The sequence below is a fragment of the Orcinus orca genome, chromosome 3 (assembly GCF_937001465.1).
Source record: "Orcinus orca chromosome 3, mOrcOrc1.1, whole genome shotgun sequence".
In the NCBI taxonomy this organism is placed as follows: Eukaryota; Metazoa; Chordata; class Mammalia; order Artiodactyla; family Delphinidae; genus Orcinus; species Orcinus orca.
Window position 1 is genome coordinate 113,117,896 of NC_064561.1, and position 4,625 is coordinate 113,122,520.

At 39.7% G+C, this 4,625-nt stretch overlaps 1 pseudogene; it reads left to right on the plus strand.

The window, feature by feature from the left end:
* Window positions 1-1,044: 1,044 nt before the first annotated feature.
* On the plus strand, window positions 1,045-2,779 carry LOC101282115 (phosphatidylinositide phosphatase SAC2-like; annotated as a pseudogene).
* Window positions 2,780-4,625: the final 1,846 nt, after the last annotated feature.

The window sequence follows — 4,625 nt, forward strand, 5'->3', positions numbered from 1 at the left end:
TAACAAAAAAAAAATCCCAACAAACAAATGCCAAAACCAGATGGCTTCACAGGTGAATTCTACCAAACATTTAGAGAAAAGTTAACACCTATCCTTCTCAAACTATTCCAAAAAATTGCAGAAGAAGGTACCCTTCTGCACTCAATCCACGAGGTCAGCATCACCCTGATACCAAAATCAGAGAGAGAATGTCAAACAGAGAAAGGCAAATACTGTATAATTTCACTCATATGTAGAATTTTAAAAAACAAAATAGGCAGTCGCTGCAGGTGTTAGCTCTGGTGCAGGCAGCTCTGACTGAGCTTCCACTCGTGGACGGACCGACGGACTGACGAGGTGCCGCGCTCCCACCGGCCTCCTCCGACCGCCCAGCGGCAGGCGACCGCCCCGGGCGATGCAGCCGGCAACGCTGCAGAGCCCAAGCCCGAAGGCGGCCGCCTGGCGATGACTTTTCAAGATTTTTCTCCTTTTTGCAGGACTTCTGGTTAAAGTTCCCGTGGGGTTGTATTCTTCCTGAAAATTACTGCTTTTCCAAAGCCTCCTGTTAATGTCCCCTGAGGACAGTCGCTTTTGCGCGACCATTGTCGCGGTGGTGGGCCTGCATGTGGTGCTGGCGGGGTTCGTGTTCATCGTGTGGAAGGAGGGGATGCCTGAATGGCGGGAAGAGAAAAACGAGCAGCGCAGCCCTTGCTTCCAAAGCTGCAGGCGTGGGGGGCCGGGAAGTCCTGCAAGGGGTTTTCTTGTCCGTGTTTAAAAAGAAAAAGTGTGGGTTTTTTGTTTTTTGGGTTGTTTTTTTTTTTTTTTTCTGTTTAAGAGGGGAGGGAAATTAAGTATTTACTGCAGCTTACACTGGTAGAAATGCGGGCGTGGGGAGGGCTGACATTTTTCTCCACTGCCTGTTAAGGTGCCAAGTGCTTTTCGTTCTGGACATAATGCTTTTGACTGAGATCATGTCTGACTAATGTAAATATTAGTGTCAGAATAGAAACTAAGATAAAGTAACACTAATTAGTAGGTTTAGAATTTATTGCATATTAAAATACATGTCGTGATGTAATTTTTCTGGCTTGGCTCAAGCGACAGTTTTAAGGGTGCACCCTCATTGATGCTGCTCACAGAGACGTGGATGTGTTGTTACTGCTTTCCAACTCTGCCTACTACGTGGCCTATTATGATGATGAAGTTGACAAGGTAAACCAGTATCAACGACTAAGTCTAGAAGACCTGGAAAAAACTGAAATAGGTCCTGAACCCACTCTTTTTGGTAAGGCAGAGTTCTGCTGCGTGCGACTGCACTACAGATATAAAGAAGCAAGTGGCTATTTCCACACCCTGAGAGCTGTAATGCTCAATGCAGAAGAGGATAGAAAAGATACCCTTCAGTGCATTGCAGAGATGCTGCAGATCACCAAGGAAGCCATGGGATTAGATGTACCTATAATAGAGAAAAAGCTTGAGAGGAAGAGCAGTAAACCTCATGAAGACATCATTGGCACCAGATCTCAAAACCAAGGCTCTTTGGCCCAGGGGAAAATTTTTTAATGAGCAAATTTTCATCTCTAAATCAAAAAGTGAAACAGACCAAATCCAATGTAAAGATTGTCATTCTACGAAAGCCAGGAAACTTTACAAAACCTGAAATGAAAGTTAACTTTCTGAAACCAAACTTAAAAGTAAATCTTTGGAAATCAGATAGTAGTCTTGAAACCATGGAAAACACTAGTGTGATGGATAATGAAGCCCAGGCTGAGTCAGACGGGGAAATGTGTTCAGATAATGACTCATACCACTCTGATGAATTCCTTACAAATTCCAAGTCTGATGAAGACAGGCAGCTAGCAAACTCTTTAGAGAATGTAGGGCCAGTAGACTATGTTCTTCCTAGTTGTGGTATTATTGCTTCAATACCTCGATTAGGCGGTCCATCCCAGTCTATTAGCAGCACTGATATTAGCGTTCATGTTCCTTCAGAGGTTACGATTGCTCATGAAAGTGGGCTTGGAAAAGGCTATGCGTCTTCTTTGAAGAAAAGTCCTTCTGCTGACGACATACACACATCGACTGGCTTTGCCTAGCCTGTGGATATTTATTGCCACAGATTTGTTCAAGATGCATAAAACAAGATGACCCAGCTCTCAGAAACCAGGTCTGTTTCTTAGCAGGCTAGTGAGGAAGGAAATCAAATGACCAATCGAGTTTCTAACGAAGAAACTCACTTTGAATCAATGGAACAGATACCTTCTCGACCATCTCAATTAGATGTGTCTTTTTCTGCAGCAGGCCCACATCTTTTGTCAGTCGAACCAGTGCATTCAATTGTATCTCAAAAGACCCCCAGCTCCGAATCTGGCACACTTGAACTTGAGAGAAGGCTTCACGTAACTCCTTCTCCTTCAGAGGGCTGTAGCAGCAGAGCAGTCTCTCCCTTTGCAAAGATACAAAGTTGCATGGTCCAGGTTGCTAATATTACCCAAGCTGGATTAACCCAGGGGATAAACTTTGCAGTGGCAAAGGTTCAGAAGAATGCTGCAGAACCCGAAGTAGTTAATGAAGTCCCGCAGAATGAACTTAAAAATATGTTTACTCAATGCCAGACACGAATAATTCAGATTTAGTGTTTAGCCACACAGAATCATGTGGCTTTTATTTAATCCAAAAAAAAGGAGGAGTCATATAACCTGTACTGTCTTTGAATCTACGGATCCCAAATTCTAATTATGTTTATTTGGAAAGGTTTTAAAAAGAGACTGAACCTGAGCAGATTTCCAAATTTGAGAGCTAGGACAATGGAAGTGCATCACCCTAGAATGTGTAGACCTAAATAAGTTATACACTACAGAGCAGTTTGTCTCTCTTAAAGTAATTCAAGAATACATTGCTTTGGGACGTAATAACCTGAACCTTTTTTGGAGGGGGGTGGTGGGTAGAATGTATGAAGTAGACACAAAGGGTGGACATGGATCCATTTAGGTGATTAGCACTTTTCATAATTTGTTTTTTTCTGTTTGTCAGTTAATTTCTGTGTGTTTCCTCTACAAGGTAAATACTTAGTTTTTAGTGACTTCAAAGTGTTACTAGTATGGAGAAGCATTTTAATATAAAAACTATCGGTTTAGTTTTTGATGGCTTAACCATTCCCTATAAAGAGTTAATTGAGGGCTAATGGCGCTACAGTCAAGAAATGAATGTCCATTTGATCCTGATTTTCCCTACATTCTACCTAAACAAATTTAAAATACTGCTACCTTGTACACCCCAAAGTCTAGGAGCATTAAGACTTGCCAGTCATAAAACCTGAGATGTGAATAGCAGCACCTATTAATTTTGCTCTATTTTCAGAAATATTAAGAATGTATACATATTGGATACTGGTAATGCAGTCCATAACATCCTGTGTAGATGAGCACAACTATCGAAAATTTAGTCTGAAGCACAATTGTGCTAAAATTTTAGGTTTTATGACTGTAACCTTTACCAAATGGAATCAGGGCCTTGTCTGTAAGCCTATACAGTAAGAAAGTTGCACACCTTCTTCCAAACAAATATTGGTCTGTCTGATATCTTAAGAGCTTTACTCTGTTGAAGTGATTCTCAGCTAAACATTATGTCTGCTGTAACTTTGATATTTCTACTTTTGTTATTTATTAGTGGTATCTTTTTTTGAAGTGTCAGATGTTGTGACTATTTAAAATAAATATCATTATAATTTAAGTGAAAAAAATGAAAAAGAAAACAGAAACTGTGTTATAGTTACAGAGAATAAACAGGAGGTTCGGGGTGGGGGGAGGAAAGGGAGGAAAGAAATAGGTGAGGAAGATTAATAGGTATAAACTTCCAGTTGCAAAACAAACAAGTCAAGGGTATGAAATGTACACTGTGGGGAATATAGTCAGCAACTTTGTAATATCTTTGTGGTGACATATTGTAACTATACTTATCATGGTAATCATTTTGAAATGCATAGAAATATCGAATTACTCTGTTGTGTAACAGGAACTAACATAGTGTTGTTGGTCAATTATACATCAAAAACAAGCAAACTAACTAACTCATAGAAAAGGAGATCAGATTTGTGGTTACCAGAGTCAGGGAGTAGGAGAGGGGGAATTAGATGAAGACAATCAGAAGGTACAAACTCCCAGTTATAAGATAAATTATTACTAGGGATATAATATACAACGTGATAAATATAATTAACACTGCTGTATGTCATATATCAAAGTTGTTAAGAAAGTAAGTCCTAAGGGTTCTCACCACAAGAAAAATATTTTTATATTTCTTTAATTCTGTATCTATATGATATGACGGATTTCACTAAACTTATTGTGATAATCATTTCATGATGTATGTAAGTCAAATCATTATGCTGTGTACCTTATACAGTGCTGCATATCAATGATATCTCAATAAAACTGTAAGAAAAAAAAGAAATGAGCTATCAAGCCATGAATTGATATGGAGAAAACTCAAATTGATATTACTTAGTGAAAGAAGCCATTCTGAAAAGGCTACATACTATATGGTTCTAGTCGTATGACATTCTGGAAAAGGCAAAACTATGGATAAAGTAAAAAGATCAGTGGTTGCCAGGGGTTGGGGTCCGGGGCAGGTATGGATAGGTGGAG